Here is a 10,988-nt window from a genome sequence, read left to right as displayed (position 1 = left end):
TTACTTACGTACCTCATCTTACTTACTTTCCCCCACTGTTAAATGCTTATTATATGTTGTCAGATCTGTAAATAATGCACCCGCAAAAACAGCCAAAATGAGTCTGAAAATATGTCCAATCAGAAGGAAGTGAATAAACCAGTTGAATGTAACTGAGTACTCAAGTGCTGTAATTAAGTACACGTTTTGTACTTGTATTTGTACATTAATTTATGTACATTTTTAACTTGAGGATAAAATTAAACTTGAGATACACCATCTCGCTTTCAATGGGGTCATCAGGCAGAAACACATATAAAGTCCTGTAGGCTGTGTCCTATTTGTCGTTATTTTGGTGGTAATTTATTTTCTTCCAGCAACTGTTCGGCAGCACGAATGTTGGGACATAGTCAGGGTAAGTCAAAATCAACCATTAGCCTTAGTTAGAAATAATTATTCCAAGATGTGTAGATGTGTGTTTTTTTGTCCATAAGAACACAAACAGATTTCCAAACTCCCAACAGAAATGAAATCGAGTCAAATCAAGTCAAAGCCGTTATATATTGGCTGCAAAAAAGGACCGTTGACATAAATTAGAATCCAGTATCTTTCAGGATCATTGTTTGAAATATTTGAACATATGAGAGACATTTTAATATTGAATGAGAGATAGTTTCAGCCAGACACTCCTTTCTTGCTCAGGCTCGTGTTTGCTCAGACGGAGCTTTGTAGTGTGGCATGTGGATGTAAGTCAGGGGGTCACGGTGTCAGGTTTTATGGCACAAGCTGTCCTCAATACAAGAGACCACCACAATGCAATGAAACCGCAGTCACAGACACAATGTAAGATAGAAATAATAAAAATGTTGCAAATATTTGTGGCCCTGGGTGGACGACAGACTCGCTTTTAAGACCCATGGACAAGAAAACGGAAAGTCAAAATTGAATTTAAAAAAGATCTCAATAAATTACGTTTCACTGTGCTTTGTCACAGGGAATACATAGTTTACTCATCATTGGTATCTTACTTTCTACATTATTTATCGATACAGCTCTACTGTAACAAGTACCCAACCTCTGATCTGAGCTGTACTGCATGTTCAAACTGAACAAATCAAACATTGTACTCAAGCGTTTGAATGCCTCTTGTAACTGTTGACTGTAATGTGGTCTTTTGTGTATGTTTATGATGTGTTGGAGTGACTTTCTGTGCTTGTGCTTACGTCTTATCTTGTGCTCACGTCTTTCTTGAAAAAGATATCTTGAATTTGAGTACTTGAATAAACGGATTAAGTAAATGATAAAAAATAAACAACTTGGATAAATGTTCACTGATTGTGTGCAACATTCTAATTCATGCACTGCTTGGTGCAGATGACGGAAAACTAGCTGAGTCACTACGATCGCACTGGAGGAAGATACATCTTTTCCCATCTGAATGCAGGACAACGTTTGTCCTTGATGCACTCCGACTTGGCAAACAAGCCTCATCTAGAAAGGACATTTTCCGGGCACGTCTGGTGTTTGGCGGATTGTTCTTTAAGCACTGATGCAAGACTACAAACTCTGGCAGGACACAAATAAATGCATCTAAACATATGGTTTCATATTACAGTGCAGACATCTCACCAACATAATTGAATTTAAAGTATTTCTGTGGTCAGATTAAATCCTTTATACACTATGAAACATGTACGCTGTGTCATCACAAGGGGACATGTTGTGGAGGGGCGCTACATCCTCACCCAGGATCAGGGCCCACAACCCAAAATGGCCGCCGGGCTAGAGACTACAGCTCCCAGACTGCCTCATCATGCACCCAGCTGCAGGTGCTTAAGGCCCCTAATTGAGGCAGGGCTGGGAAACGGAATAAAGGGGAGAGCACCACGGCAGAGGAGGGGGGCCCGGAGTAGGAGAGAGGAACCGAGACCAAGGACTCTGCAGGGTGGGAGTACTTTGTTGGATGAAGAAACCCCCTTTCTCCTCTGGGACACTTTAGGTTTATTCATTGATTCTAAGTGTAACTTGTTGCCTACCGTGTATATGCACCTCCAGCAGAAACAGAGTTACATGCAGCATTCATTTGAAATTGTGTTTCCGGCCACTTTATGAATATTCACTCTCCGTTTAGCTTTGTTTCGGTCTCAACCAGCTTTTGTGAGAACTGTCCGTCTCTTTCACTGATAAATGCTCCGCTCTGTTCACCAGCTAGTTGCTAGCCTGTCTGCTTGGTGCTAAGCAGGTAGCGTACAGTCGGTTCACAGCTTTTTTGATTAATACCGTCTCCCTGCGGCAGCTGGACAGCATCAAAAAGAGCTGTGAGTGAACCACAGCAGTGAAGTTACTGGAAAAACAAAACAACGAGCAAAAAGACACTAAAATGCTCTTTAAAGCCGAGAGGAATGGCAGAGTTCAGTGATTCTCTTTGAGTTCATCATTGATTAAAGCATGCATCTTCTTCATACGTCTCAGGCAAAAGCATTTAGTTCCAACCATGACAGGTTTTAGGGTTAGGCTGCTTTAACACATAAATCTTTCAGAAACACTGGCTCGCCATCGAATTCAACGGGCTGTAATTCTGGTGTAAGTGCTGCTGTGAGAGAGTTTTGTGGTACTCCAACCCTGTGAGAGGAACCAGCTGCTATATGCTGTTACTCAGACAGCTGAAAGGCCACTCTGACGCCAGAAAAGCTGCGGCTCAGGGACCTCAAATACAGTTGGTGCAAGGTTTGTTTTATGTTCCCTTTCGGGTAAACACGGAAGGCCACTGTGTTCTCCTCTTCACCTTTCAGACACGACAAGGTCACTGCAAGCTTTCGTACATGAACGCCCGACAGCATCTCGAACCAGACGGATGATGTCATGCTGCAGGGAGTCTGGTCTGGTCCGGTCCCTTTTGGACTGTCCTGCAGAAGATTCTCTTCTCACATTTCCTGACTCATGCCTGCAGAAATGTCCCCTGTTACCACCTGTACACTGCTTTGTGTTTTAGTGTTTGTTGTGGAATATTTCTGTGAATAGTCGGGAGAAGAGTGTTAAAGTGTTAACAAATCAATGTCAAATGAAACAGAGTCTGGATGAACGATCAAAGTTGTAATAGTCAATTTATTTGCTTGCAAGCAAAGAGAACACAGTCTCACAGACACATCACCGTCATCTGCCAGAGGTGCTCTGACAACATAGTCAAATGCCTGGACCTTTATTCTCAGAGAAGGAAAACAGTCAAGGCAGATATTTTTCTTTGAAGCATAGTGTCCTGTCTTTACGATACCCTGAAGGCGCTTTTATGGCCGGTTTACGAATCCCTTCGTTATCAGTTTGTCCCACAATATTTATGGAGACATCAGATGCTTCCTTTGATGTTCCCGTGAACCAGTCAAACAGTTAAGTCACAGTATTTGCAGAGACGGAAAAACCCTGTGAACCATCACACATCATATATGCCTGAAGAGGGTCATGCCCTTCCGCTAATGCTCATCAAGGAAATACTGTAATCAAGACATCTGTGTTGCCGTCCTTGAAGACAAATAAAACAGGAAAACAGATACCAAGATAACATAACAACAAGACCCCTGGATCCGAAATTTACGAGACTCATTTAGAAAACACAAGTTTTAGTGCCTGCTCTTCTAAAACTCACATTCCTTAACCCTAAAACAGTAGACTGACATATTTTCCCATCACATTCCACTCTTTGATTACATAGTAATCACACAATATGGTAAAAATATGTTATAAGGACATTTCAACAACAACAGAAGTATTACCCACAAGTATGATTTGAAAAATACATCACTTGAGAGAACAGAAGAAAAACTGTTCTTGTGAGATAAAAGATCCCATGAATGTAGCAGGCAATATAATTCAATTAACACAAAGGTTAAAAATCAAAAACTGTCTTGAGTGCAACAGCCACCAGTTTGTATGGAGTTCACCCGAGCAACTGGTTTGTGTGAGCAGCTTTGCTTGTGTTGACACCGTGAGGTTTCCACAAAACTGTCAGAGACACTGTTATCCCGCCACTCTCTTTGTACGCTCAGACAGATTGAATTATACAGAAATAAAATGAAAACAAAACGAGCAATAATGTGAATTTAGTTATCATAAAAAGTTTTTCGTCCTTTGGAACCCTGACCGCTGTCCTTTTCTTGTGTTTGTTGGCATAAACACGTGTCGAGAGGGGCTCTTCCAGCCGTCTTTCTTGCGTGGCATCCACGTCCAGTTGTAGACATAACACAGAACACGCACGTGTCTGTCGGCTAACTGCCCGTCGTGATCCCGTCCGTGAATCACTGCATCTCCTCTGTTGATGGCACCATCGTCCGTCTCTCGTCCCTCGGTGGTGCCGGTTGGCTGACACTTGGTGTAGGTGTTCGCTCACCTGAAGCCTCTCCTTGGTCTGGAACCTTTTTGCAGTGTGACGCGTGAACCCAAGTTGCCATCTCAGCTACTTTGACAGCCGTCTGAGTGACGAGGAGGACCTGGAATGGACTTCCTTCTGAAGTCTTTCACCACCTCGAAATCACCAGCTTATGGAGAGGTCCTTCAGCTGGTCTCTGGAGGGCAGCTGCTACCTGTTGTCTTATGTGAGATAGAGCAAACGACAATTGTGCACAATATGTTTACATTTTAAATGTTCGCATAAGGCGGTTTGAGGGAAATGGTGCTCTCGGTGCTTCCGTGCCCACATGGGGAGGAAAACCAAAGCTTTTGTCCAAGGCAGACCTGTGTCAGCACAACATTTAGCTAACTTGGTCTTAAGTGTTTCATTTAATGCTTAACATTTAACATCCCCCCTTTTGACACATGGTCTAACCCATGAGTCAACTCAGCGAAGTGAGAGAAATAATGTTTAGGCAAACAATGGTTACCGTCAGATTTTAGAAAACTGTCTGTGTTTCAATAATGCACCAAAATCATATCTGCAGCCAGTGTGAATAGTCACAGTGGTACCCTCTGCGAGTGTGCAGGCTTCCATGAGTACGATAAACTCTGCTGTAACCTAATTTAGCGGAATTATGGAAGAGACCACATAGCAATCTATCTAAGCTAAGCCATACATAATGTTATAACAATTAAATATCATAAGTGAGAAATATTTCCGTAGACACACCGAACCTAAAACAAAAAAATAAATCGCCTTCACAACATCAGCTTCAGCATTTCCTGTTGAAATGGGATCAAAAGCGTTAGTGGGAGTGTCGGCGAGGTCAGGTCTCTGTATGCAGACCTGTTGAAGAGAAACTACATAGTTAATCAGCCTTCCATCTGCTGGAGGAGGAAAAAGAGTGTTAGGATTAAGGGTAGTACATCGTTTCAAAGCAGTGTTAGGCAAATCTATTGTATCAATTTGCTCTAATCTGTAAAAAACAGCATAAGGAAACATGTCGCAATATCGCGTGCAACAGCATGCAGACAGAAGAGGTCGTGGTGCTGTGAGGTCTAACCTAGTCGAGTAACCAGGCCTTTGTCTTCCCCCATGTTCCTAAGTCTAAACTAATGTAACCGTCTCTCAGGTCAACGTATTGTATGAACAGTGTGTCAAGTTCAGATAGTCCAAGTGTAGCTGATAGTAATGCGTCCTCTATGTCATTAAAACAGCAGTCAAGTAATCAGTCTGGGTCAGTTCGTCTTGCGCATAAAGATATTACCATGAATCATGGAAGAGAGGAGTACCTCTCTTTCTGACTAGTTTGGGATCCACTTTCTATAATATGACGTCATTCCTAAGAAGCTCATCATTCGTTTCTTAGTTTATAGTTTAGGCACAGTTTGAATTGCCTGTAATATTTTGGGAGGGAGGGTTTTTGTCCTCTGCTGTGATCACATGTCCCAGATATGAAACTTTATCGAGAGCAAATTGCAATGTGGACGGTTAGGCTTGAGCCAAAACCTAAATAGGACAACTGTAAGTCTAAATTATTCTAATTTACATGCTTCTTCTTTGGCCTGCAAATCATGATATCATCAACATATTGTAAAAAGGCTGAACCATTTGGTAAGTGTAAATTAACCAGATTGTTTCACAAGGCTTTGTGAAATACACCAGGGCTTTTGGGTGGCAAAAGAGTTTCCCCACTGGGGATTAATAAAGTTGTCCTAATCTAATCTAATCTTTCTGAATAACCCTAAGGACACCTGGGTCCAGGTAGAGACTCTTCCTTTATGAGAAAGCAAAATAAAAATTGACTGTCCTTGTGCACAGGTACAGGAAAAATAAAAAAAATCAAATCAAATAAAATAAAATATGCATTGGCCAAGTCGACGACGAAATAAGTCTGGAGGGATGAGTGACATAATGGTATGTGGGTTAGAAATTTGAGGTGCTCGCGGCTGCACCAAACCTGCTTACAAATGTTAGCCAAATCGTCACTCAATTGGTTCCCTCAGATCATGAATTTGCTTTACCGGTAAATTTTAGTGTGCACACTGGTGAATCATCACACTCCATTATTAATACAGCCTTCAATAAAAAACTCAAAAACAGGTGTAATACTTTCAATAGCCTCTCATTTGAGACAGCTCAGTCATGTTGACAGATGTGTGTGTGTGTTTTATCAAACATAAGTTGAATGACTCTTTTTACTGATAAAATTGATTTGTGTAAGTCACCTTTGTTACTGTACATTACCAGGATCCTCTATATTGCTGAAGTCAGTGAATTGAGTCTGACTTGCTGCCAGTCAGACATGTCCTTCACACCAGTCCTGGGCTTGTACCATGTGGAAACATGTGGAAACATGTGGAATCCTCCCCCTTTACAAACTCAGATTGTGTGGGACACAGAGAAACAGACCGCAGCAGTACTTTTTTGTCCAACAAACTCTTATTATACCATTATATCATTTCCACTTCTCTAAATCATACTTCCTCTAACCTTGCATCTCATTCACGTAACCCATGTGCTGTGCAGTGAAGTGAATCAGCCTGCATGTGACAGTCTAAACATTTTTTTTTTTTTTTTTCCTTAATAGTTAACGTGACTTGCTGTAACTTTATAAATCCTTCAATCTCATTCGAATACATATGTGGGTGTGAATGGTGTTTGTCTAGTTCCTAATGTGTGTATTAAATGTACAAGTTTGTCATCTAAAGAATCTAAAGTTAACTCACCCTCTGTGTTGTATTTGTGTGCGCGTCGTTGGTCCAGCTCTGGTCTCACTCCGGTCCCTGCTGCACCCCCCTTTGATGGCTGATTGTCGAGCCCTCCCACCACTCCTTGTTCATGGAGCGTGAGCATCTGTTCCTCAATGTTCAAGCTGCCACATTTATGGCACACAAAGTCTTCAGTTGGTGTGTGTCAAAGTCTCAAAGTCTCTTTCAGCTTCCTCTCATGCCCTGATACATTATCAGCTGGGCATGCTTGCATCTGTGCTGACGAAACTTCTCTGTTCTCCGTTGTTGAACTGATCCTCATGTTCAGCATGCTGCATGTCACACAACTCTCTTGTGTGATGTTCTCCAGGCTTATGGATGGCGGAAAGCCTTCTGTAGATTTTGACGAGTCTCATTCGTCTTCTTCATCCTCGACGTGTTGAGTGGTGGGTGTCGTTCAAGTTGTTTGTGGCTGGGGAGCATACAGCAGGAAGCGGAATCCCCAGATCAGGACCAAGGACTAAAAATCAACAAAACAAACAAAACAAAACAGCTGCCGAAAGTTCAGCAGCAAATGTTAGACGTTGTCTCATGTAGAGATACAATGCTTAGATCTCTGTGTTCCTGTGTGTGCGTGCCTCTGTGTGTGTGCGTGTGTGTGTGTGTGTGTGTGTGTGTGACCCCTCTCTCAGCTGCTGCAAGCGAGCATGGTGTCTGTGTGTGTGTGTGTGTGTGTGTGTGTGCGTGTGTGTGTGTGTGTGTGTCACCCCTGCATTCCTCTCTCTCTCTGCTCATATGCCTCTCTGTCTATTTTAAACAGTTTCACCTATTTTCGTTTCCTTTTGGACATCAACTTATTTGTATCTGCTTCACCTCTTTCTCTGCTCCAAGCACGTTTTGAGTTAATCAAATTTTAATCGTAGGCTAAAACTGCCTCTTTCAGGGAATCCCAATTTTGTTCATTCTTCCAATTATTTGGCAGTGTGATTGTCCTCCCACATTAATTTATTATCGGAGGTAAGACCTTGGCATCGGGCTGCTCAGACTCATTCCATGACTTTTATCATTCCCAAATGTTTCACTTTTATTTCTAAGTCTTTGACTCGGTCTTTCTTTGTACATTTAATCTGTTTCAATTTACCTTCTAAATCCCCTCTTAACATTTTGAGCTTAGCGGCGCTCAATCAGCCGTTTTCAGGAAAACCAAACTCCTTTACCAGCACGTGAGGCATTCTAAACACCAGTTTCCATATTTCTGTTGCATCATATCAATTATTGGGCCCGAGGGCGCTGCGCTTTTACAACTTTTTCCACCCATCTTTCAGGCGTGGACACGTTAACGTTACCTTTACAGTACAGTCGTCACCATACAGCGTATGTTTATTCTCTCGAAGGAAAACTTTTTGCAAAAAACCTCGTTTGAAACTCACGTTATGTTGGAAAATCACGAATACCTTATTTCAAACTTGTTTGAAACTCACGCTATGTTGGAAAATCACGAATACCTTATTTCAAACTATTTGAAACTCACGCTATGTTGGAACATCACGAATACCTTATTTCAAATTTATTTGAAACTCACGCTATGTTGGAACATCACGAATACCTTATTTCAAATGTTATTTGAAGTTCACGTTAGTTATTTATCACGATTCTTATTCTATCAGTATAGAATTCACGTAATTTTAACCACGGTCTTACAACAAACCAATTGTAGTCAAGCGATCTGTGTCTACTATCACCGTATAACACAATCCTGTCTTCTACGTAAAAGCGTGCAAATAGTGAGATGCCAGAAAATGAAAAAAAGGAGTTTACATGACCCACATGTAAAACGAAATCACGAACGTCAAAAACAATTGTTACCCAAATAATAAAAAATAAAAAAATGACTACTTGACCATTCATCTGTGTCTGTTAAATCATATGACCTTAGTATAATTTTACCATTACTTTTACAATTGGAATTTTAACTTTCTTACCCGTTTGTAGAAATTAATTCTTTTTCGTTGGATTCGCGTGCCGTCAATCAGAAACTCCCTCAGGTCTGCCGGCTCTCTCTCTCTCGGCTAATGAGGTATGAGACAGGAAACTTCAGTTTTGGATTCCTGGAGAGGCCTTCTCCTCCGGTCAGTCCCTCTGGAGCTCTGATAGACAGACAGCGAATCCTGCCGACAACGCCAAATTGTTGTGGAATATTTCTGTGAATAGTCGGGAGAAGAGTGTTAAAGTGTTAACAAATCAATGTCAAATGAAACAGAGTCTGGATGAACGATCAAAGTTGTAATAGTCAATTTATTTGCTTGCAAGCAAAGAGAACACAGTCTCACAGACACATCACCGTCATCTGCCAGAGGTGCTCTGACAACATAGTCAAATGCCTGGACCTTTATTCTCAGAGAAGGAAAACAGTCAAGGCAGATATTTTTCTTTGAAGCATAGTGTCCTGTCTTTACGATACCCTGAAGGCGCTTTTATGGCCGGTTTACGAATCCCTTCGTTATCAGTTTGTCCCACAATATTTATGGAGACATCAGATGCTTCCTTTGATGTTCCCGTGAACCAGTCAAACAGTTAAGTCACAGTATTTGCAGAGACGGAAAAACCCTGTGAACCATCACACATCATATATGCCTGAAGAGGGTCATGCCCTTCCGCTAATGCTCATCAAGGAAATACTGTAATCAAGACATCTGTGTTGCCGTCCTTGAAGACAAATAAAACAGGAAAACAGATACCAAGATAACATAACAACAAGACCCCTGGATCCGAAATTTACGAGACTCATTTAGAAAACACAAGTTTTAGTGCCTGCTCTTCTAAAACTCACATTCCTTAACCCTAAAACAGTAGACTGACATATTTTCCCATCACATGTTTTCAAAACAGTAGGAAATTCAATTATTGCAATTTTTCAGGCTGTGTTCAAGTCAAAGTAGCTAAAGCTGTGGATTGTATCAGCGCATTCACTCATTATAGCGTCAACACAAATATGGCATAATGCATGTTGTGCCATCCTTGCGATGTCATTTACCCAGAAACCAGTCCACAGACTGCTCGATGGCAAATATGGAACGGATTGGCATGGAATTTGGTCTGTACGGATCATTTTCACATTTCCACCTTCTTTCTGCTCAGGGCGAAGCAGCTCACTCACTGAGTACATTTACTTTCTGGCTGCACCGCTTTTCCTTTACTTCAGATTTTCAAATTATCCAGCACGAATTTTCCAAAAACGTTTAATCTACAAGGGCTTTTACTCCTCAGTCAAACATACTGCACTCACTCCTCCATGTGTCATTCTGTCTGCTAGGCTGATAGAACTATTAACGATTACCGATATTAACGATTACCTGAGTGATCAGGTGTCACCCAAAAATCCAGAGAAGCTGATCATGTGACCTTCTCTATGGCATATCTATAATTTACATTACACTTGTCTTATTAAGGCTTCCCAATGGCTCATCTATAGGGATTATTTAAAGGGATTGTTTCCATTTTTGCACTGTAATCAAAAATGTATTAAAGTGTTTTGAAGCTTAAGGAACGACACTATAATTGGTACACTTTTTCAATTAAAATGCAAGCTTTAGATAAATTAATGGATACTTTAAGAGATTGACATATAATCGAGTTTTCATGTTCGAAAAAAATAATGCACTCTTGGATGACTCGATAGTAAAATAGTATAAAGGTGGTCCATGACCCATGTGGTCCTTGACACAAATAAGGATGAGAGCCGCTGCTCTAGGGAGCCTGTCTAGTGGTGTGTATGCATGTATGTACATGTGTATATGTATGTATTGTTTTTATTTGTATGTAAAGCACTCTCAACTGCACTGTTAACTGCTTTGCTTTGTATGATGGTGATACACAAATACATTTGAATAAAAAAAAATGCAATCCCCTTGTAG

Source organism: Melanostigma gelatinosum (genome assembly GCF_949748355.1).
Source record: "Melanostigma gelatinosum genome assembly, chromosome: 8".
In the NCBI taxonomy this organism is placed as follows: domain Eukaryota; kingdom Metazoa; phylum Chordata; class Actinopteri; order Perciformes; family Zoarcidae; genus Melanostigma; species Melanostigma gelatinosum.
This window is presented reverse-complemented; position numbering follows the sequence as displayed.